Below are 26716 nucleotides of genomic sequence, written 5' to 3'. Positions count from 1 at the left end.
TCCTTTGTTTGTAAGGCGGGCATGCTAACCATTATACTACGGTGGCTCCCAATTAAAAGTAGATTGAAAAGCATACCGAATATGTCGCGGGGATACCATGGCACTTTGTTCATTCAAAGAATACCAGAGAAGTACAAAAGCTAAACTTTATCAACGCTGTTGTTATGTTGAAGTCATCGTTTTCAAATTTGAAATTGCAGGAATTTTAATTTAATTTTTGACACAATTTTATATATCGATAGTTTATGCCCATACCTATCGATATATCGATATGTTAGGTCAAAATCTCTGACCCAATATATCACACTTCTTCTGGTTTGGCCCATATGTATGTTCCGTGTAAACTCTGAAACCGCTGCACTAATATTCGTAAACTTTACAGGAAACGTAGCATTTGTTCGGTTTCAAATAAGGTTCTTCAATGTCTTTCGAATTTTCAGCAAGGCTGGGATGTGATCCATAAAAAATTGGTGCAATAAATTTTGATTTTTTGACTAGGAGGAGACCTCTCCTTTCAACGACTTTTGTTAAAGCATAACTAAACAAAATAATTACATCGATTTCATTCGACACAGAGTCATGACAAACTCAGGACATTTATTCGTTTTCGACAATTTCATATATGATATTTAGTTATCGCATTGGTTTTCTTATCAATGGCTCTATACCCTCTACTCCCACCTGGTTGGACCATATGCATCATTCTGGTGGTTGTAATCGAATTAATTAAAATTTTTATTTGAAAATATTTATCTCTACAATAACATATAATAAACAATACATCTTCTCATATCTGTGCTGTTCAGAGAATTTCTTCTTCTGTTTTGGTAGAAAATCTAATAAATGAATTACTATGAATTTTTGTATCCCCACGGATCGCACTCCCCTTAATTAACACGTGATTTTATGTTTCGGAGAAGTGATACAAAATATTAGGCCATGTGCAAACAAAACGTTGTCGAGATGTGGTTTCTTTTTGCCCTCTTTCGCTCGCTCTCTCAATTATTTTAAATTACGTGAGAAATTTGCATTTATTGAGAATATGAATTAAAGGTACGCTATATTGATAATAATTCGAATTCTTCCAAACAATTCTAATGCACCGGCCACATGATATACCATGTGAGAAGCAAAATTTATCGCGTATTGACGTCTTTATTTACAGATGAGATAGGCGTCGGGTTTAAATGACAGTTCTAAATGCAAACATTGTATTATTTTTTTCATTTACTAACTGTACATCTCAGACATCGACGATCGCAACGAATGGATGGCAGCATGTACTGCGTGTCATTTACGTAATTAACCCATAAATATTTTTTTTGTCAAGCGTTTTACCAAAATTGTAATCATCACGGCGATATGAGATCAGTGGTCGGTATGAGGCATTTTAATTAAGATTTCAGGCTATAAAAGACGTCATTACATTCATAAGGATCTAAAAGCACGTGCAATGCTCACGAGAGTAACTTACAATTTTACTTGATTTGAACCTTTTGAGAGAGGTATTATTAAAAATAATGGTTGGCGTAAAAAAAATTTAAGAAGATTTGTTAATTATTGATGTACATGGAATTAGAAGTGTGCGCGTGAATGAAATTTCAACCAGTACTCACGCACGAACTATTTTTAACGGCACACGGTCACTCACGATTCACGACAATTAACGTGACTCACGACAAATTCAGGAGACTCACGACATTTTCCAACCGGGAAAGATCAAAGGTAACAAAATTAATAAATAGGACATAGTTCGACAGCTAAATAAAATTCAGTTAACATCATATCGGTCCATAATTATATATAGCCACCATATAAATCGATCCCCAGATTTGATCTCCGGAAGCTCTTGGAGGAGCAAACTTCATCCGATTCAGTTGAAACTTGGTACATTGCGCTAGAATATGGCTGCTATCAACGCGCCAAAATTTGTCCATATCGGTCTATAGTTATATATAGCCGATCTCCAATCATAATCAAATCACATCAATTGGTCATGGTTGCCACTCGAGCCAAAAAAAAATCTACCAAAATTTTATTTCTATAGAAAATTTTGTTAAAATTTTATTTCTATAGAAAATTTTGTCAAAATTGTATTTCTATAGAAAATTTTGTCAGAATTTTATTTCTATAGAAAATTTTGTCAAAATTTGTTTTCTATAGAAAATTTTGTCAAAATTTGTTTTCTATAGAAAATTTTGTCAAAATTTTATTTCTATAGAAAATTTTGTCAAAATTGTATTTCTGTAGAAAATTTTGTCAATCTGAATTATATACGTATTTAATCGGCCTTCTTTCAGTTTAATATATACCACGTATGGACTAACTTACAATTTAGAAGACGGTGTTTAGGAAGTTTTAAGATACCTTGCCATCGGCAAGTGTTACCGCAACCCAAGTAATTCGATTGTGGATGACAGTCTTTAGTAGAAGTTTCTACGCAATCCATGGTGGAGGGTACATAAGATTCGGCCTGGCCGAACTTACGGCCGTATATACTTGTTACTAACTAATTTGAGGTGACTTCTAGTTAACTCAATACTTATGCAGCCTTGTGTCAATTGAATATTGTTCAAACTCACTTCTTCTCGATCAGTACTAAGTTACCTTTTTGCCCACTCAAAACTGATGCCTCTATAAGCAAAATAATGTCATAGAAAAAAATGAAATAAGTAAACAAAAAATATATTTACTGCTATAAATGTCATTTGGATTTTGTATATACATTTCTGTTTGTATATACATTTCTGCAGAAAACTTTTGCATTTTTCCGATGGATGCAATTTAATAATTGAAATTTGTTTTTTTTTTTTGTGTAGAACACATAATTAACATTGTAAAATTGAAGAAATATATGGAAACTCCCAACAAAAATTTTAATGGACCGTTGATGTTTATTGGGTATGGTAGTAAATCAATTTATTATTTTCTTATATAGATTATTGTTATCTTTTAGATGCAATTCTTTGTAATGGAGGGAAAGACCTAGGAAAACCATTGATGATTCAAGCCTTTTGGAGCCCTGATGAAGCCCATTTGCAGTCAACGTGCTACAACACAATCTCAAATGAAATGAAGGTGAAAGAAATTAATGCAGCACTCATACACTGATATGGCAGCCGCTGGCCGATGAGTAGCACCTATAGGGTCAATCCGCTACAAAGAACCCGTCGCCGTGGGATAGTACGCTCAAGCCAAAGGCCACGTGCCACGCGACATCTTTTCGCTTGCCAAGCTAAACCTACCCGACTCACAACCAGACATAACCCAACTTAGTCGCAGAGTTCCTTAATTATTCACATAATTGAATGAAAAAATTATATCAAATACCATTTTTATTAAGTCAATAACGAAAATAATTGATTGAACGGAAAAGTGTATAAAAAATTCGATTTCCACGATAATTGTCTTCACAATACATCGATTACTACATTCAATTGGACCAAGTGTAAAAATTATTGATTTAAGTACACTAAGTACGAAATTTATTGTTTTCTTCCAAACAACTGTCAACATATATTTTGACGTTACTAAGCAAAAAAAAATGCATACACTAACTTAAACTGGATATATTGTTATTGGGATATTAGTCTTTGAAGCACACGGAAGACTATGACGCATTTGACCCAAAAAAAATCTTCGCGTTCTTTCGAGTAGCTGTATTAAAACAACAAGTGAGTTAACTCATTTATTCTAAATTGGAGATATGCGCGAGAGAGAAATTTTAGTCACACCTTCACGAAAGAGCATTTTTACTCATAAATTTTTACGTATGTATAAATTTTATCGTGATAGAGAATTTTACCATACACGAGATTCTGGAGCAACTGCACTTTACTGGCACCTCCATTCCTTCGATTATGACCTATACTTTCTACTTTTTAAAGACCATCTTGTCTTTCTTTTGAGGTATAACTCGTAACTATAGATAAAGTTTTAGCAAAGTTATCAAGGTTTTATTCCAAATATATACCGAAAAAATATAGTTTATTTTTTGGTTAATAGCACTTGGGATCTGCTTTACAATGACACCAAGTTTGTTCAAATTGAATTAAAACCGTCGAATATTTTAAGTACTAATGTATTTGTATTGATTACAGTCTCATTTGAATGTCAAGACAAATTCCAATTACCTTTTTAATCAATACAAATATCAATTTGAAATTAATTTTACAACAACCTTACAATTTATGATTTTTGTAATAAGCTGAAAATCAAATACAAAAATAATTGAAATCCCAATTTTTGTATTTGATTCAAATATTCACTTTTTTCTGTGTAGTTACAAAGATTGAATATGTTTTTTATTACTTTATTACTTCAGAATGAAATGAATGAAAAATAATTATTAAAAAATATTTTACTAACCAGAGAGCTCACCATAAACTAATCAGTTAGAAGCTAACTTATAATGCGCTTATATATTATCAGTTAAATTTTGGTTAACTGAAACTTATGCAGGGATGAGTGGGAGCTGATTCGTTCCAATGACAACACGTATTAAAACTGAATAGGATTTTACATGGGAAATGGGTTAGGTTTTGAATTACCTGCGACTACGTTTTGACTAACCATTTGTTAGCTTAAAGTTAGCTCAATTCCCCACAGGGACGTTTCGGTGTAAAACTATGTTTGGAACTCAAATTTTTAGCACATTATTTTTAGGTGCAAGCATATAATGTTTATAAACTAGTATAACATGTTTGGGATTCATATGTTAATATGTTAGAACATATTATGTTTGGGGCATTACATTTTCTTAAATATTATATCTCTGGATGCAAACATATATTTATTCGGAAATTTCGTATAAACATATATTTTTATACCCTCCACCATAGCAGAGGGGTACATTAACTTTGTCAATCCGTTTGTAACACATCGAAATAAAGTATATACATTCTGGGTCGTGGTGAAATTCTGAGTCGATCTAAGCATGTCCGTCCGTCTGTTAAAATCACTCTAACATCCGAACGAAACAAGCTATCGACTTAAAACATGGCACAAGTAGTTGTTATTGATGTAGGTCAGATGGTATTGCAAATGGGCCATATCGGTCAACTTTTACGTATAGCCACCATATAAACCGATCCCCAGATTTGGTTTGCGGAGCCTCTAAGAGAATCAAATTTCATCCGATCCGGCTGAAATTTGGTACATGGTGTTAGTATATGGTCTCTAACAACCATGCGAAAATTGGTCCACATCGATTCATAATTATATATAGCCCCCATATAAACCGATCCCTAAATTTGACCGGAGCCTCGTGGAAGAGCAAAATTCACCCGATTCGGTTGAAATTTGGTACGTGGTGTTAGTATATTTTCTCTAACTACGATGCAGGAATTGGTTCATATCGGTCCATAATTATATGTAGCCACCATATAAACCGATCCCCAGATTTGACCTCCGGAGCCCCTTGGAAGAGCAAAATTCATCCGATTGGGTTGAAATTTGGTACGTGATGTTAGTATATGGTCTCTAACCACCATGCAGGAATTGGCCCATATCGTTCTATAATTATATATAGCCCCCATTTAAACCGATCACCAGATTTGACCACGGGTGCCTTTTGGAGAAGCAAAATTCATCCGATCTGATTGAAATTTAGTACGTGGTTTTAGTACACCCAGAGACGGATTATGATCACCTCAAACATGTTTTAAGAGCAAAATGTTATTTTTGGGTGGTGACCATGTAACATGGTTTTCGCAACCATGTTATTTTCTCGGAAATCATGTATATGATTTCGGCAAACAGGTTATATTTGACGAGAAAATAACATTTTAGTGGCAAACATGTTACATGATCACCATACAAAAATAACATTTTGCTCTTGAAACATGTTTGAGGTGATCATATTCCTTCTCTGCTTGTATATGGTCTCTAATAACCATGTAGGTATTGGTCCATATCAGTCCATAACTATATATATCCCCCATATAAACCGATCCCGAGATTTGGTTTTGGAGCCTCTTGGAGGAGCAAATTTCATCCGAGACAATTGAAATTTAGTATATGGCCGTTAACAATTATGTCTAACTAGGTCCATATCGGTCTATAGTTATATATAGCCCACAGATTCCCAATCACACAAAAATTGGTCCATATCGGTCCATAATTATATATAGCCCCCATATAAACCGATGACCAGATTTGACCTCCGGAGGCTCTTGGAAGACCAAAATTCATCTCATTCAGTTGAAATTTGGTACGTGATGTTAATATATGGCCTCAAACACCCATGCAAAAATTGGTCGATATCGGTCCATAATTATATATAGGCCCCATATAAACCGATCCCCAGATTTGACCTCCGGAGCACCTTGGAAGAGCAAAATTCTTCCCATTCGGTTGAAATTTGGTACGTGATGTTAGTATATGGTATCCAACAACCATGCAGGAATTGGTTCCTATCAGTCCATAATTATATATAGCTCCCATATAAACCGATCGCCAGATTTGAACTCCGGTGCCTTTTGGAGAAGCAAAATTCATCCGATCTGGTTGAAATTTGGTACATGGTGGTAGTATATGATATTTAACAACCATGCCAAAAGTGGTCCATATCAGTCCATAATCATTTATAGCCCCCATATAAGCCGATCCAGAGATTTGGTTTTGCAGCCTCTTGGAGGAGCAAATTTCATCCGAGTGAGTTGAAATTTGTGGATGACAGTCTTTCGTAGAAGTTTATACGCAATCCATGGTGGAGGGTACATAAGATTCGGCCTGGCCGAACTTACGGCCGTATAAACTTGTTTTTGTCTAATATATACCACGTATGGTCTAACTTACAATTTAGAAGACGATGTTAAGATTTTTTAAGTATTACCACAACCATCACAGTCTTTCGGAGAAGTTTCTATGCAATCCATGGTACATAAGATTTGGCCTGGCCGAACTTATACTTGTTTATATTATAAAAATACAAGAGCAAAATTTTATTTTTGGATTGGGAATACATCGCAAGCATGTTATTTTATTGGAAATGATGTGTCTGGTTTCGGCAAGTCTTTTATGGTTGGTGAGATAACAACTTTTTTGCGTCAAAAATGCTCCATTTTTCCCATCCAAAAATAACATTTTACTCTTGCTCGTGATCGTATTCCTTCTATGGGTGCACTCGGCTGAAATGTTTAATTTTATTTTCATTGTTTTTTATATCATTCTCCATATGAAGGAGGCATATTAAATTTGTTATTCCGTTTGTAACACATTGAAAACTATACTATATTCTCGATCTGAGTCGATCAGTCCGCCTGTTGAAATCACGCTAGCTTCCGAACGAAACAAGCTATCGACTTGAAACTTTGTACAATTAGTTGTTATTGATGTAGGTCACATATTAGACCAATTTTAGTTATAGCCCCCATATAAACCGACACCCCAGATTGGTCTTGCTATTCGGTTGAAATGTGATGATAGTATATAGAAAAATTGGTCCATATCGCTCCATAATTATATATAAATTGGGGCTATGAACCGATCTCCAGATTTGATTTCCGGAGCCGGAGGAGTAAATATAATTCAATCCCGTTGAACTTCGGTACGTGATGTTAGTATGTGCGCTCTAACAGCTATGCAAAAAAAAAAACATTGTCCATATCGTCCCATAATTATATATAGCTCCCACACGCAAAGAAAAAAACGTTTGGAAAACGTGTACCGAAAACGTTTTTACTTTGTTAGAGTTTTTTGAATTGCTTCGAAAAGTATACACTTTTATCACCAAAAAAATTCGTTTGTTACAAAATTTTTATTTTTTCAATAAAAAAAGTTATTTTTGAACCAACAACACAGACCATTTCGTTTATATCAAACACTGTTCTTTTCTGACTTTAGGTCTTTAATAAGACACATTTTACAGTTCATAGTAAAAATTTAATATAGTAGAATGTAATGTTGAACATTTTTTTCGGAATCTTCCGACCATATCTGGAATATATGTTATAAAAAAAAAAATAAAAAAAAAACTTTGGTCGAAGCAGGGATCGAACCCACGACCCTTGGCATGCAAGTCGGACGTAGCAACCACTGCTCCACGGTGCCCAACTAAATGTATTTTTTTGTTAAATAATCTTTGTTTTATCGGCTCGTGGGCGCCGCAAGCTATGCTATATAAATATAACTTATATGGGTAATTGTATATTGATGACAATAACGGCTACATAGCTCAGTGGATAGTGTGTTGGCTTACAAATTGCATGGATTTAAAATGTATAAAATCGTATAATTTCTTCTACATTGTTTGTATTACAGAAAAAGGTGCTAATAACTAAAAAACTTCGTGGAAGTGAGAAAGATGTGAGGGAAAATGCAATTAGCTAGAAAAAAAATTTTTTGAGGTAGTCTTTATGAAATTGTTTTTACATCCTGGAAAAGAATAAACGTTTATCACAAAAAGTATATACTTTTCTTCCAAATACACTTCCTTTCAACGAAAAGCAAATGAGAAACGAACTTTGTTTGTCTAAAATTTCGTTTGGGAGGAAAGAATTATTTTTTTGCGTGCATATAAACCAAACTCCTCAAGATTTAACTTTGAAGCCTTATCGAGTAAGAAATTTTATCTGATGCGGTTGAAATTTGGACCTCTAATTACCATACGAAAATTGGTTCATATCGGTTCATAATTATTTATAGACTCCTCTGTATAAAACGATTAAGAACTAAGGAGGCCTATGTAGGTATGCAATCTGCTTTTTTTTATCTAACATATCCATATCCATAACTATTACCGCCAACCAGGTAATTCGATTATGGATGACAGTCAGACCGAATTTAGATTTGAAATCATATTTCATTCGAATTTCATCTCTAAAACTCAAACAAAAAGTAGTTTTCATAAATCCAGAATTTGATATAGCATCCAGAAACTTTAATTTAAGAAACTTTAAATGGGATATCACAACGGATGATGAAATAGCCGGCTACCATCAAATTCATCAAAAGTGTGCCTTTTGCCCGCAATCAAAAAAAGTTCACTAGAATCCAAAGATTTTGACCTTCTCTTAAGAATTTTGATATTGATTCCTACACTGAAAAAAATATTTACGTGATATTAAAGATTACGCAACCTAAATTTTAGGAGGCGAAATTTACAAAATATTAAGGAAAAATTTCTTTAAAATAATGAAATTTTAATTAAAATAAAGTTTATAATCTTTGCTTCATTTTGTATTTTGTAAATTTGCGTTCCTCCGTTAAAGTCCCATGTCTTTAAACTAAGGCTAATTTTCCTTAAAGTAAAGAAACACATGTTTGATTGAAAGGAATTGTCCCTAAATTAACTGAAATATTGAAACTATAGATTTAAGATAAAAACGCTTCAAATATAGGCTAAGACTTATTTGGAGGATTTAGTGTCTTTGGTTTAAAGTTTTTTGGAATTAAGAAAACATTTTTTACTTTGAAGTATCCGTTATAATTTGGATTGGCTCGGAATTAATTCCCAAATCCTTAAGGGAAGATCAAAATCTTTGGATCCAAGTAAACGTTTTTTTGAGTGTAGGCTTTTTTTAAATAAATAAATTTTTAGGGATATGTCTGGATTTACATCTAGGACAAATAAATATTAAATTAGAATACACTGAAAAAACAGTGAACCCACCAGGAAGAAAACTTTCGGTTAATTTTAGAAAATTTAGAATATTTGTAGAAAATTTTAACTAAACAGTATTACAAACGTTGGCATCACTCCGATGTCATAAAAATAAGTAAATATTTTTCGACAAATACAAGAAAATTTATTAGACATAACTAAGTTTTTTCACTTGTTAAAGAAAATTTTGTAGTTTGAAGAAAAAACTTGGAGTTCAAAATTGCAAGAATGTCTTTAGTGACATACGAAGTTCACGATGGACGCATTTTTGCTAAAATTTACAAATTTAATGAAATTCTGAACTATTTTGTGGAAGACACGAATTTAGTTAATCGTTATGCTTCATTTGAGTATATTTTTTCCTCTGGTTTAGTTAATTTAACTAACGTACACAAAAAAGTATTAAAGTAAAGAAAACTTTCTCCAAACACAATATTTCTATGAACTAAAATAAAGTTAAATTGGCTTTAGTGAAATAGAGAGTTCACTTTTTTTTGAGTGTACATATCTCGATTATCGAATTTTCATTCTGCGATATATTATTAAAGCTATATTGAACAAAAGTCACTTTAAAAATTAAATATTATAAAGGGTACTTCAATATAAAACAAGTATATACGGCCGTAAGTTCCGAAGCTTATGTACCCTCCATCATGGATTGCGTAGAAACTTCTTCTAAACACTGCCACCCACAATCGAATTACTTAAGTTGCGGTAACGCTTGCCGATGGCAAGGTATCTTAAAACCTACTAACACCATCTTCTAAATTGTATGTAAGTCCATACGTGGTATATATTAAATCAAAAAAGATCGATCCAATACGTATATAATTCAGTTTGACAAAGTAGACATACAATTATGACACAATTTTCTACAGAAATAAAATTTTAACAAAATTTTCTATAGAAATAAAATATTCACAAAATTTTCTATAGAAATAAAAATTTTGACAAAATTTTCTATAGAAATAAAATTTTGAAAAAAATTTCTATAGACATACAATTTTGACAACATTTTCTATAGAAATAAAATTTTAACAAAATTTTCTACAGAAATAAAATTTTAACAAAATTTTCTATAGAACTAAACTTTTGACAAAATTTTCTATAGAAATAAAATCTTATGAACCGAATAAAATTTGAACAAAATTTTCTATAAAAATAAAATTTTGACAATGATGAAAATTTTATTATGAACCGAATAAAATTTTAACAAAATTTTCTCTAGAAATAAAATTTTGGCAAAATTTTCTATAGAAATAAAATTTGGTAGATTATTTTTGGCTCTAGTGGCAACCATGATTATGAACCGATATGGACCAATTTTTGTGTGATTGGACCAATTTTGGTATGGTTGTTAGCGACCATATACTAACACCACGTTCCTAATTTGAACCGGATCGGATGAATTTTGCTCCTCCAAGAGGCTCCGGAGGTCAAATCTGGAGAACGTTTTATATGGGGGCTATATATAATTATGGACCGATATGGACCAATTCTGGCACGATTGTTAAAGATCATATACTAACACCATGTTCAAAATTACAACCGGATTGGATGAAATTTGCTTCTCTTGGAGACTTCGCAAGCCAAATCTGGGGATCGGTTTATATGTGCGCTATATATAATTATGGGCCGATGTCGACCAATTTTTGCACGGTTGCTAGAGACCATATACCAATACCATTTACCAAATTTCAGCCGGATCGGATGCAATTTGCTTCTCTTTGAGGCTTCGCAAGCCAAATCTGGAGATCGGTTTATATGGGGGCTATATATAATTATGGACCGATGTGGACCAATTTTTGCATGATTGTTAGAGACCATATACCAACACCATGTACCAAATTTCAGCCGGATCGGATGAAATATGCTTCTCTTAGAGGCTCCACAAGCCAAATCTGGGTATCGGTTTATATGGGGGCTATATATAATTAAGGACCGATATGGACCAATTTTTGCATGGTAGTTAGAGACCATATACCAACACCATGTACCAAATTTCAGCCGGATCGGATGAAATATGCTTCTATTAGAGGCTCCACAAACCAAATCTGGGGATCGGTTTATATGGGGGCTATATATAATTATGGACCGATGTGGACCAATTTTTGCATGGTTGTTAGAGACCATATACCAACATCATATACCAAATTTCAGCCAGATCGGATGAAATTTGCTTCTCTTTGAGGCTCCGCAAGCCAAATCTGGGGATCGGTTTATATGGGGGCTATATATAATTATGGACCGATATGGACCAATTTTTGCATGATTGTTAGAGACCATCTACTTACACCATGTACAAAATTTTAGCCGGATCGGATTAAATATGCTTCTCTTAGAGGGTCCACAAGCCAAATCTGGGGATCGGTTTATATGGGGGCTATATATAATTATGGACCGATATGGACCAATTTTTGCATGGTTGTTAGAGACCATATACCAACACCATGTACCACATTTCAGCCGGATCGGATGAAATATGCTTCTGTTAGAGGCTCCACAAGCCAAATCTGAGGGTCCCTTTATATGGGGGCTATACGTAAAAGTGGACCGATATGGCCCATTTTCAATACCATCCGACCTACATCGATAACAACTACTTGTGCCAAGTTTCAAGTCGATAGCTTGTTTCGTTCGGAAGTTAGCGTGATTTCAACAGACGGACGGACGGACATGCTTAGATCGACTCAGAATTTCACCACGACCCAGAATATATATACTTTATGGGGTCTTAGGGCAATATTTCGATGTGTTACAAACGGAATGACAGAGTTAATATACCCCCATCCTATGATGGAGGGTATAAAAAATGTTTTCTTAATTCAAAAAACAAAACTCTCAAAATAAATCTTTGCTTATATTTGTATACTAAATTTAATTAACCAAATTCCTAAAACAATAACTATAAACTTTCTTTTATTTAAAATTTCATAATTTTAAAGAAATTTGTTCTTAATATTGTATAAATATTTTGTCAGTATTTTGCTCAGTGTGACCTATAAAGTTAAGATAAAAAATTCACCTGCTCTAAATATTCTTCTTTGTTATTGTTTACATAATTTATGACATGCAATTTAAATGAATATTTAAATATTAATTTATTGTGGTTGTTATTAAATCATTTACAACACAGCGATCATTAGCCCCTCAGTAGTGGTTTGTGCGGACTTTAAACTCACTGATGTCTCATTTCTATTGTTCGTTCTGTTGGTAACAGATTGGGACCTAAGTTTGTTCTTATCGAAAGATAAACGGATACGTGAAGGGGAGGGTGTTGGTGAGAAGTTCAGTAGCAAGGGGCTGAGTGTTTTTGTTATCGCTACAACCAAAAGTCGGTCAAAATTCCGCATATTGTGTTCACAAAAAGCAAATCAGATGTTTATGATTTAAGCAAAATATGTTTTTAAATCTGAGTTATTGGTCTGGGGTTTATCTTGGTAGGATCATGGAAAATTGTGATGAAATAATGCAGATACGACTATTGAACTATACACTATAAGTTCTGATGAAATTATTATTGAAATCATGTCTAGGCAGGGGGTTCAATCGTTTGTTTGTTTATACTGATAACAAAGATTGATAAAAAGGTGCTTATTTAGGCGTCTCCCGATAAAGAAAAATGGCAGAATGATATGGTAATCTAAATTTTTGACATGAAATGATTTTGATCATGGTCAAAATTTTGTTCGGTTGTGAAGTTTATTAGCAACAGGCATAGTGACAATGGAAATTTAAAAACAAATGCACAGATAATAGACAATAGATGACAATAGAGGTCGATAGCTTCGTCCTTGCTAGTGCCCGTTTAAATAAGTTTATTATAATTTGTGATTATAATAAATTAATTAATAAATAAATAATAGATGAATTTATTAATTATAACATTTTTAGTTTGATTAAATTAAATTTGATTAAATTTAATTTAATTTTAGTTTAATTGAAATTAATATAATTTTATTTAATTATGTGTAATTAAATAAATAAAGATTATGCAAACTAAATATTAGGACACGCAATTTACACAATAATAAGGACAAATCTCTTTCAAATAGTGAAATTTTAATTAAAACAAAATTTTTAATCTTGGCTTCAAATTATTTTTTCATTAAAATTAGGACACGATTTTTGTAAATTTAAAGTCATAGGTTTTTGAAGCAAGGCACATTTTCGTTAAAGTAAAGTAAAATATTTTTAATTTAGATTTAAGATATAAACGCTTCAAACAGAGGCTTAGTCTAATATCTTCGATTTGGTTTAAAGTTTTTTTTCTCTTTCGTTTTGTTTATTATTGTTGGCTTCTCTTCAATCGTTATTGTTGTTTTTGATCTCAGCTTAATGCCATGCATTGACTAAACTACAAGTGTAGCTTAACCAACGGAGGAAAAGTATGCTTGTCAAATTTATTTGGGCAAAGCCCTCTAGACTGCAAGATGGTTGGATGTACAGCTGTTTCGGAAATACCACATTCCTCATCAGCATCCTCTACTTGCAGCAAAACTATAAACCAATTATCAGAATAAATTCGGGTAATTCACTCAACCCAAAGTGAACTACACTTGAACCTCCCGAAAAAGGGTTTGATAGTCGGCTACTGCCTAAACAAATTTGCAAGCATATCTCTTTTCCTTTTCCTTTGCCAAACTCAAATCATCGATTTGAATGTATATGGCTGGGTTTGTTTTTGAGCGTGCTTCCTCTATCTTCATTCGTTTTGTTTATTATTGTTGGCTTCTCTTCAATCGTTATTGTTGTTTTTGATCTCAGCTTAATGCCATGCATTGACTAAACTACAAGTGTAGCTTAACCAACAGAATTAAGAAAACAATATGTACTTTGAAATATCTGTTATAATTTAGATTTTATACTGGCATTGGTTTGTATGTGAATAGCTCTATTAATATATCGGGAAAGAAGAATGAAAATTCAATAAATTATATCAGTATCCCAAAATTTAAATTTATTGATCCTATATTTAAAGCCAAATAGGTCCCTAAAAATGTCTTTATTTTAAAGGAGTCGCATTTTTGGCTCGGTATCAATACCAAAATCCTTAAAGGATATAATATTAAATACACTTGAAGCATTAATTTAAATTAATATATAAATTTACATTTTTTACTTAATATTTTTACTGAATATAATTTTAATTTATAATTTTCTTAATTAAATAAATTATCATAATTTGTTTAATATTATTATATTATATTTTGAGCAATGACGAAGCACCAAATAACGTTTTCGTCACTTTATTTCGGACATAAAATATTTGTCATTTGATACCAAAAAAGCCCCTGTCGGTCCGTCCTGGTGCCTATAAAAAGTTCATTAAAAACAAAGAAAATTCTTGTGGTCAATGCTATTGTGAATAAATTTTGAATACAGGTATCGGACGTGTTATTATAAAGAATTGTAAAAAAAATATTTAAAACTAGAATTTCCTTGTAGAAATAAAACAATCTAAAATATTTCTTTACTCCATGTCGTGTTTAGAGCACGATTATCACGTTCAATCCTAAAAACGATTTCGAAAAATGTTAAACTGATACGTTACACAATTAGAATAAGTATGTAGGGCCATATCGAATATGAAGTACCATTCAATTCTGCTCGTTTTATATGGAGGGTAAATATTATTAATGCCACAGTCAGAAAAGCGAACCCATCATGAGGGAAAATATACAGTTTAAATAAAGTTTACTGGGATCCAAAGATTTTGACCTTCCCTTAAGAATTTTGGTATTGATTCCGAGCCAAAGGATGTGGCTTCGTTAAAATAAAGACATTTTTTTACGGAACTCCCTGGCTTCTACACGCTCACAAAAAATCGCTTCTGTAACATATACTCCCAAACATATTTTGCTTCAAGCATATATATTTTTGGGTATTGCCCAAACATTTATATGTTTGATCACTTCCAATATATAATATGTTTGAAAGCATATTGGTCTAAACAATATATGTTTGGGTAGTCTAAGTTCCAAACATTTTGTATTTTTGCATCCAAATTCAATAATGTTGTCTTCCAAAAAACAATATGTTATTATGTGAACATATAATATGTTTGGAAGCACTTTGCACCCAAAAATATTATATGCTCAAAAAAAATTCTCCCAAACAATATTGTGCTCAAAATTTTATTTATTTATTTATATATTTACAATCATAATGAATTATGAAAAAACAGGTAATATAGGTGCTAACAACATAGGTTTTCGACCTGAATGCTCAAAATTTTGTTTCTGCCCAATTGTATATTCCCCCACATCTTTCTCACTTCCACGAGATTTTTTAGTTCTTAGCACCTTTTTCTGTAATACAAACATTGTAGAAGAAATTATTCAATTGTATGATTTTTTTATTTTAATTTTACCTTTTGCCGGACGGGGATTCGAACAGCGGACCACACAGTTTGTAAGGATCAAAGAAGTAGCTGATCAATTGCCCAAGGAAAAATAAAATGTTAATTTTGTAATAACAAGCAACAACCACCAACTTAATTCAATATCGCTCCCTGTTAAATAGCGCTCCAAGCTACTAAACACATATATGTTTATAGGCTATTTCTAAATTAATATATGTTTGCATCCAAGCATATTATATTTACAAACATTTTATGTCCCAAACATAATATGTTCTAACATATTAACATATATGTCCCAAACATGTTATGCTAGTTTATGAACATTATATGCTTGCACTCAAAAATATTGTGTTTAAAAATTTGTGTTCCAAACATATAATGTTTATAGCCAAACATATGAAAAACAGTCTTTTTCATCCGTGTAGGATCTAGGATCAATAAAATTAAAATTGGATACAGATCTCATTCATCGAATTTTTATTCTCTTTTTGCGATATATTAATAAAGGTATTTATGTACAAACAAATTCCAATTTCAAAATCCCAATTATGCCAGGCACTTCAAAGTAAAAACAGTTTTCTTAATGCTAAAAAAACTTTAAACCAAAGATGCAAATCCTTAAAATAAGTCTTAGCCTATATTTGAAGCGTTTTTATTTTAAATTTAAAAATTCAATACGTCAGTTGAGTTAAAGACGATTTTTTTAAATTAAAAATGTTTTTCTTTATTTTAAGGAAAATTTGCCTTACTTCTAAGATTTACAACTTCAGCAGAGACTCGAAATTCCAAAATTTGTGTCCTAAATTTAATGAAAAAATTGTTGAAGCAAGGATAATAAACTTTCTTTTAATTAAAATGTCATTATTTTAAAGAATTTTGTCCTTAACATTGCGTAAATTTCGATTCCTAAAATTAAAGTTGCATAATCTTCCATATTAGGTCAATATTTTTTTCGGTGTAGGTTAGGTGGCAGCCCGATGTATCAGGCTCACTTAGACTATTCAGTCCATTGTGATACCACATTGGTGAACTTCTCTCTTATCACTGAGTGCTGCCCGATTCCATGTTAAGCTCAATGACAAGGGACTTCCTTTTTATAGCCGAGTCCGAACGGCGTTCCACATTGCAGTGAAACCACTTAGAGAAGCTTTGAAACCCTCAGAAATGTCACCAGCATTACTGAGGTGGGATAATCCACCGCTGAAAAACTTTAGGTGTTCGGTCGAAGCAGGAATCGAACCCACGACCTTGTGTATGCAAGGCGGGCATGCTAACCATTGCACCACGGTGGCTCCCTTTCGGTGTAGGTTCAGTCAAATATATTACAACCCAGTAAAACAAATGGAAGTTCTCCCAAGTCATTACTATAAATGTACATTTCATAGGTGAAGTTCTTTTCAGGTGGTATATAAAAACCATTTGTTTTACGCAATTCCAGTAATAAATTTCAAATTTCTAAATTTCACTCTCACAGTGAACACACCATGAAGAAAAATGTATGTAATTTTAGAATGTTTTAACTAAACTACCCAAAAATAAAATTTGGAAGCTGTTCAAAAGACACAACTTTAAAAGCACTTCCAAAAATGTCATCCCAAAGGCGTTCTTTGTTTTGACTACACACAAAGAAAATTTCATTAAAACTCAGCCAACGAAAAATGTTCATTGATATAACGAAACATTTTCATTAATAAAAAAACAAGTAAGTAAAGTAGAAAGCCGGGCGGGGCCGACTATATCATACCCTAAACCACCCTTACTGAATTAGTAATCATAAGCATTTGTAGGGTAACATTGATATAGGTATGGGAGATAAACCGCAGTTGCATATTTAAGAAAATTAAGGGGTAAATGTTTATGGGTGCTTTGTGTCAATCTGACTATAGCTCATAGTCAATGTTGCCAGGGAAAATGTTCGGTTTACCCTACAAGGACAAAAAAAGTTCCCTACATTCCCAAACCACCACGGTTGCCACAGTTGGTACAATTCTACCCAAACTAGTAATATTTTTTGTTAAATCTCTATAAAAATAAAATTTTGGAAGAAGTTTCTATAAACAAATTTTTGTGAGAAATTTTTCTATAGAAATAAAATTTTGACAATAAATTCTATAGAAATACAATTTTGAGAAAAAATTCCACAGAAATAAAATTTTGAGAAAATTTTTTATAGAAATAATATTTTGAAAAAAATTTCTATAGCAATACAATTTTGACAAAATGTTCTATAGAAATAAAATGTTGACAAAATTTTCTACAGGAATAAAGTTTACCACACATTGTTAAAGATCAAGCCTTGCCGGCTTCTGATTTCTTACTCTAGAGCCACCAAAATGTAAAAATTATTACAAATTGTGTTGAGTGAAAATGTCCCTACATTGTGGTCCTAGGTCCCTATAAGACGCTAAATATTAGAAAAACCCTACATATAGGGAATTTCCCCTACTGGCTGTGTTGATATTGCGCCTACGGAGTTAGTAAGCCACTAATATTGAGCCAATTATTAAAAAAGAGAAAATCGTTAAATTATTGTGGGTAATAAATACAAATTTGTAAAAATCGAGCAATATTCTTATGTAAGAGCTACAAGTACGTATAAGTACGGCTGGTACATCAAAATTTGAAATTTGAGTAACGTTGGTTAATAAATAAGAGTACTATGGCCAAATTTGGGAAAATCGAGCGATACATATATATGGAAGCTATATCTAAATCTGAACCAATTTGCATAATATTTTGCGGGTTTGATTAATACCACAAAAGGTTACCTTGTGCAAGATTTGAGTAAGATCAGTTAAGAAATGAGGCCTGTATGGTCAAACATAAGGTTATTAGGGGCGAATTTTTCAAAATCGGGTGTTACATATATGGGAGCTATATCTACATCTGAACCGATTTTGATGAAATTTTGCACATATAGTTAGTACTATAGAGGACTGGAACTAGCCAACTTTTAGTAAGATGGGTTACTAAATAATGGTTCTATGGCCAAATTTGGGAAAATCTGGCTATACATATATATGGGAGCTATATCTAAATCTGAACCGATTTCGATGATTTTTTGCACATATAGTTAATGCTATAGAAGACTACATTTAGCCCAATTTGAGTAAGATCGCTTGATAAATAAGGGTTTTATGGCCAAATTTAGAAAAATCGGGCGGTACATATATATGAGAGCTATAGCTAAATCTGAACCGATTTCGATGATTTTTCCACATATAGTTAGTGCTATAGAAAATTATATTTAGCCAAATTTGAGTAAGATCGGTTGATAAATAAAGGTTTTGTGGCCAAATTTGGGAAAATCGGGCGATACATATATATGAGAGCTATATCTAAATCTGAACCGATTTGGATGAAATTTTGCAGACTTGAAGGGCGATGAAAAAGATTACCTTTTGCCAAATTTGGTGACGATCCGTTTGAAAAAACGCGCAACGTGACCCCATTTGTCGAAATCGGGCGATACATATATGGGAGCTATATCTAAATTTGATCCGATTTCTTCCAAATTAAATAGCGTTCGCCCTTGTGCCCAAAAACCTCCCTGTACCAAATTTCATCAAAATCGGTTAATAATTGCGACCGGAATCCTGTGAACAACAAATACATGGACAGACGGACGGACGGACACCAAGCGCTAGATCGACTCAGGAGGTGATTCTGAGTCGATCGGTATATATTTTATGGGGTCTAAAATCAATATTTCTGGTAGGCACATTTTTTGGCCGATCAAACTTATTATACCCTGACCACTATGTGGTTTTGGGTATAAAAAGAGAAAATCGTTAAATTATTGTGGGTAATAAATACAAATTTGTAAAAATCGAGCAATATTCTTATGTAAGAGCTACAAGTACGTATAAGTACGATCGGCTAGTACATCAAAATTTGAAATTTGAGTAACATTGGTTAATAAATAAGAGTACTATGGCCAAATTTGGGAAAATCGAGCGATGCATATATATGGAAGCTATATCTAAATCTGAACCAATTTGCATAATATTTTGCGGGTTTGATTAATACCACAAAAGGTTACCTTGTGCAAGATTTGAGTAAGATCAGTTACGAAATGAGGCCTGTATGGTCAAACATAAGGTTATTAGGGTCGAATTTTTCAAAATCGGGTGTTACATATATGGGAGCTATATCTACATCTGAACCGATTTTGATGAAATTTTGCACATATAGTTAGTACTATAGAGGACTGGAACTAGCCAACTTTTAGTAAGATCGGTTACTAAATAATGGTTCTATGGCCAAATTTGGGAAAATCTGGCTATACATATATATGGGAGCTATATCTAAATCTGAACCGATTTCGATGATTTTTTGCACATATAGTTAATGCTATAGAAGACTACATTTAGCCCAATTTGAGTAAGATCGCTTGATAAATAAGGGTTTTATGGCCAAATTTAGAAAAATCGGGCGGTACATATATGGGAGCTATAGCTAAATCTGAACCGATTTCGATGATTTTTCCACATATAGTTAGTGCTATAGAAGATTATATTTAGCCAAATTTGAGTAAGATCGGTTGATAAATAAAGGTTTTGTGGCCAAATTTGGGAAAATCGGGTGATACATATATATGAGAGCTATATCTAAATCTGAACCGATTTGGATGAAATTTTGCAGACTTTAAGGGTGATGGAAAAGATTACCTTTTGCTAAATTTGGTGACGATCCGTTTGAAAAAAAGCGCAACGTGACTCCATTTGTCGAAATCGGGCGATACATATATATGGGATTTCTTCCAAATTCAATAGCGTTCGTCCTTGTGCCCAAAAAACGCCCTGTACCAAATTTCATCAAAATCGGTTAATAATTGCGACCGGAATCCTGTGAACAACAAATACATGGACAGACGGACGGACGGACACCAAGCGCTAGATCGACTCAGGTCGATCGGTATATATTTTATGGGGTCTAAAATCAATATTTCTGGTAGGCACATTTTTTGGCCGATCAAACTTATTATACCCTGACCACTATGTGGTTTAGGGTATAATGAAAATATTCGTTAATAGTACGAAACGTTACTTTAATTAACAGAAAATTCGTTATAATAACGAAAAATTACGTTTTATTAACGAATTTGTTTCGTTGGCTGACTATTAACTACACATTTCGTTAATATAACGAAACTTTTTCTATCAGTGTACAAACGAAGTTCTTTTAATTCAATTTTTTATAACTCGTTTTTTTTATATTGCGAATTTTAGAAAAAAATGAGGATAAACGTTTCCGACAAGAGTTAGAATGCGTAAAAATCATAAAAAGTTATAAAAATTATTTATTTGTTTAGATGCTAAACAAATTAAATCGGGATATCGGACTGTTAGGTCTATATTGAGAAATATGGAAAAGGTCTATTGAGAAAAATTTTCCCTTCTTCAAAGATATACGACTTGACCTTGAACAGGTAAGAATATAGTATCAAGTTACACTGTGTGTACTTGAAAATTGTTCAGCAGATGTAATCTACCTCAATATTATGGAACTTGGAATTTTCCAATCCGTTATTTGCATTAAATCTTATTGCATTTAACATCCATTGCGATTCTATAACAAAGTCATGTTAATTCATAGCGTTACACAAATTTGTACCGGTTTGTATTGTGAGATCTTTGGAAATGTACATCGAAATGCCTGGTTTGCAAATCACAAATGAATGAAAGCTAATTGAACCTCAATGGCTTTCAATCGTTCGTGATGTTGTAATCAAGACAATAATTTTTCCATAAGAATTTTTATCTGGCGCCGCTACCTTATTGTTAAACAATAGCACCCCCCCCCCCCCCGTTTGAGGATATATTCATTAATAAGAGGTTGGGAAATGTGATAATGATTTTACGGTAATTTTACGGTGGTACCACAAAAGTTGTTGCAATTATTGTTATTGCAAAAGCAAGTGAAATGGAATTGGTGTTGAACTTCAAAACTGGTTTTATAATGAGTGAATATTGAAATCTGTGAATGTATTATCACTGAAATAGCTGTATGTGATCGCCACACTAGTAAAAATTTGATCTCTACGAAAATGTACCTATCACAATGAAAACAAGTAAGTAAAGTCTAAAGTCGGGCTGGGCCGACTATATTATACCCTTCACCCCTATGTAGGCCAAAATTTACTACTTCCCTTTTTCTGGAAGCTATATAAAGGAGACAATTTTTTTACTTCTACAAAATCTCTAGATTAATTTAAATTGGCTAACGCTATCCAGTTAATTGGAGCAAACTTCCATTGAAAATGGGTCTAAGATGTGTAACAGTCTACCATATTTCCCCAACTCTGGTGTACGTATATATGGGAGCTATATATAATCTGAACCGATTTTCACTAAATTTGACATGTATAGTTAGAATAATAATTCTGCTATCTATGCGAAATTTCACGTAAATGGGAGTATAACTTTGGCCCCTGGTCATATGAGTGCAAATCGGACGGAAGATATATATGGGAGCCATATCTAAATCTGAACCGATTTCAACCAAATTTGGCACAATTACCGATACTACTAAACGTACTCCTTGTGCGAAATTTGAAGCAAATCACGGCAAAACCCTGGATTTTGAGGCCATATAAGTTCAAATCGGACAAAAGATATATAAGGGCCACCGTGGTGCAATGGTTAGCATGCCCGCCTTGCATACACAAGGTCGTGGGTTCGATTCCTGCTTCGACCAAACACAAAAAAGTTTTTCAGCGGTGGATTATCCCACCTCAGTAATGCTGGTGACATTTCTGAGGGTTTCAAAGCTTCTCTAAGTGGTTTCACTGCAATGTTGAACGCCGTTTGGACTCGGCTATAAAAAGGAGGTCCCTTGTCATTGAGCTTAACATGGAATCGGGCAGCACTCAGTGATAAGAGAGAAGTTCACCAATGTGGTATCACAATGGACTGAAGAGTCCAAGTGAGCCTGATACATCGGGCTGCCACCTAACCTAACCTAACCATATCTAAATCTGAATCGGTTTTGACCATATTTAGCACACACAATAGTATCGTTAAAAGTACCGCTTGTGCAAAATTTGAAGTAAGTCAGGGCAAAACTCTGGCTTTTGAGACCATATAAGTCCAAATCGGGCGAAAGATATATATGTGAGCTATATCTAAATCTGAACCGATTTTAACAAAATTTGACACACTTAATGATACTGTTAAACGTATCCCTTGTGCAAAATTTTAAGCAAATCACGGCAAAACTCTGGCTTTTGTGGTCATATAAGTTCAAATCGGACGAAAGATATATATGGGAGCTATATTTAAATTTGAACCGATTTCAATCAAATTTACCAAGTATGTATTGGTAGAATGTCAATTCTACCCTCTGTGCAAAATTTCACGAAGATTGGTAGTAAACTTTGGCCTCTGTGGTCATATAAGTATAAATCGGACGAAAGATATATATGGGAGCTATATCTAAATCTGAACCGATTTGGCTAATATTTTGCAAGATTTTCGAGATTCATAAAATATTTGGATGTACGGTATTTCAAGAAAATCGGTTTATAAACACGCTAACTATGACCAAATCGGGGATAAATATATATGGCAGCATATCTAATTATACAATTAGATATAGCTATATCTAAATCTGAACCGTTTTTTTCCAAAACCAATAGAGATTGTCTCTGTCCCAAGAAACGGCCCTATGCCAAATTTAAGGACGATCGGACTAAAATTGCGAGCACAAAATTACATATACAGACAGACGGACGGACAGACAGACGGACATCGCTAAATCGACTCAGAATTTAATTCTAAGCCGATCGGTATACTAAAAGATGGGTCTACGATCACTATTTCTTGGCGTTACATACAAATGCACAAACTTATTATACCCTGTACCACAGTAGTGGTGAAGGGCATAAAAAGCACGCCCAATTCCAAATATGTTGTATGATTTTGGTATTGAAGCCAAAGAAGCGGAAAATTAAAGTAAGGATACATTAAAGACACAAGCCTTGTTTCAATCAAATTTTAATTTATTCGTTTTATTAGCTTTTTTCTTTGTGCGTTTTCAAAGTCCTTTAAAAAAATGTCAACTTCAAGTATTGAAAAACATCTCCTATTTTTGAACACTAGTCAAGATACAAAAAGTCAACAAATTTGAAAACGATTTCATTAATTTTGAAAAATTTTTGTGAATTAATAATAAAGTTGACCTTAGCTCAAGGACAAAACGTCTTCATTGAAAAGTTTATCGTATTTTGGACAAGGAAAAAACTTTATATGAAAGAAATGAGGCTTCTATGCTCAGTACACTGAAAAAACAGTGAACCCACCAGGAAGAAAACTTTCGGTTAATTTTAGAAAATGTTGAATATTTGTAGAAATTTTTAACTAAACAATATTACAAACGTTGGCATCACGCCGATGTCATAAAAACAAGTAAATATTTTTCGACAAATACAAGTAAATTTATTAGACATAACCAGGGATCCGGAGCGGAGCGGAGCGGAGCAAGCCCTTTTTTTGCCGGAGCGGGAGCGGAGCGGGAGCGGCATTTCTAAAATCCGGAGCGGAGCGGGAGCGGAGCGGTTTCCAAATGAAAAACCGCTCCGCTCCGAATAAAATATTACTTGAATGAAATGTGTAACTTTGAAATTACACTGTGTAGGTAATTTCAAATTTAGCTAGTACTTAGCGTAGTGTGAGTAAGCGTTTAAAATGTACGATATGTAGTTTTGTACGTACGTACATTGGGGAAAACACCGTGTTTTTTAGTAATTGTTTTCAAAAACGGCAAATGTCAAAATATATCTCTAGTATGTGTTGTAAAAGTAACAACAGTACTTTCGATCAATTTCATTCCGTATTACTACAAAGATGTTTGTAATGAACGTCAAATAAATGCAATTAAACGATCTTATTTATATTTAATTTTTTAGTTTTCTACACTGAAAAAAATATTGTCGTGAAGTCAAAGATTCCATGTCCTTAGAATAAGAATGCAAATTTTGCTTAACATGGAAGACGCATTTCTCTAAAATAAAGTTTTTTATACCCATCACCATAGAATGGTGACGGGGGTATAATAAGTTTGTCATTCCGTTTGTAACACATCGAAATATCGATTTCCGACTATATAAAGTATATATATTCTTGATCAGGGAGAAATTCTAAGACGATATAACGATGTCCGTCTGTCTGTCTGTTGTAATCACGCTACAGTCTTCAATAATGAAGCAATCGTGCTGAAATTTTGCACAACCTCGTCTTTTGTCTGCAGGCGGGTCAAGTTCGAAGATGGGTTATATCGGTCCAGGTTTTGATATAGTCCCCATATAAACCGACCTCCCGATTTGGGGTCTTGGGCTTATATAAATCGTATTTTTTTATCCAATTTGCCTGAAATTTGAAATCTGGAGGTATTTTATGACCGTAAATAGGTGTGCCAAAAATGGCGAGTATCGGTCCATGTTTTGGTATAGCCCCCATATAGACCGATCTCCCGATTTTACTTCTTGGGCTTATAGAAACCGCAGTTTTTATTCAACTTACCTGAAATTGGAAATCTAGAGGTATTGTAGGACCACAAATACGTGTGCCAAAAATTGTAAGTATCGGTCCATATTTTGGTATAGCCCCCATATAGACCGATCTCCCGATTTTACTTCTTGGGCTTATAGAAACCGCAGTTTTTATTCAGTTTACCTGAAATTGGAAATCTAGAGGTATTGTAGGACTACAAATACGTGTGCCAAAAATTGTGAGTATCGGTCCATGTTTTGGTATGGTCCCCATATAAAACGACCTTCCGATTTGGGGTCTTGGGCTTATAGAAAGCGTATTTTTTTCCAATTTGTCTGAAATTGGAAATCTAGGGGTATTTTCGGACCATAAAGAGGTGTGCTGAAAATGGTGAGTATCGGTCCATATTTTGGTATAGCCCCCATATAGACCGATCTCCCGATTTTACTTCTTGGGCTTATAGAAACCGCAGTTTTTATTCAATTTACCTGAAATTGGAAATCTAGAGGTATTGTAGGACCACAAATACGTGTGCCAAAAATTGTGAGTATCGGTCCATGTTTTGGTATGGTCCCCATATAAAACGACCTCCCGATTTGGGGTCTTGGGCTTATAGAAAGCGTATTTTTTATCCAATTTGTCTGAAATTGGAAATCTAGGGGTATTTTCGGACCATAAAGAGGTGTGCTGAAAATGGTGAGTATCGGTCCATATTTTGGTATAGCCCCCATATAGACCGATTTCCCGATTTTACTTCTTGGGCTTCTAGAATCCGAAGTTTTTATCCTATTTGCCTGAAATTGGAAATCTAGAGGTATTTTCGGGTCATAAAGAGGTGTGCCGAAAACGGTGAGTAGCGGTCCATGTTTTAGTATATCCCCCATAAGAACGATCTCCCGATTTAACTCCTTGGGTTTCTAGAAACCGTAATTTTTATCTGATTTGCCTGAAATTGTAAATATTCAGGTATTTTAGGCTCGGTCCATTTGGTAATGCCTCCATATAGACCGACTTCACTTGAACTGCTTGAAACTCAATGTAAAATTTCCAGATTTTACTTCTACATATTTAAGATTTCAAATCAAGACGCTATTTTATAATTTTCTTGCACACTTACAAGAGATGTTAATGATTCCTCTAAAACTCAAACAAAAATGGTTCTTATAAATCCAGAATCTGATATAGTCCTCATAGGTGAAATCTTTAAATTTATCTTCGGGAAGTGTCCTCAAGTCCTCACGCCTTCCTAAAATTTCA

At 33.4% G+C, this 26716-nt stretch overlaps 1 protein-coding gene and 1 long non-coding RNA gene across 2 annotated transcripts in view; one reads left to right on the top strand and one right to left on the bottom strand.

Annotated features, from left to right (window-relative positions):
* LOC142241886 (electron transfer flavoprotein beta subunit lysine methyltransferase-like) overlaps nt 1-26716 on the bottom strand; it is a 234446-nt gene that overhangs the window by 129031 nt on the left and 78699 nt on the right. The window lies entirely within an intron of this gene.
* On the top strand, nt 2762-3563 carry LOC142241766 (uncharacterized). The gene is made up of 2 exons (XR_012723802.1): nt 2762-2901; nt 2957-3563. It is a non-coding gene; the product is annotated as an uncharacterized LOC142241766 (long non-coding RNA).

The sequence above is a fragment of the Haematobia irritans genome, chromosome 5, assembly GCF_050003625.1.
Source record: "Haematobia irritans isolate KBUSLIRL chromosome 5, ASM5000362v1, whole genome shotgun sequence".
Taxonomy (NCBI): domain Eukaryota; kingdom Metazoa; phylum Arthropoda; class Insecta; order Diptera; family Muscidae; genus Haematobia; species Haematobia irritans.
The sequence above is the reverse complement of the archived record's forward strand: the minus strand, read 5'-3'. Positions and strand labels throughout refer to the sequence as shown.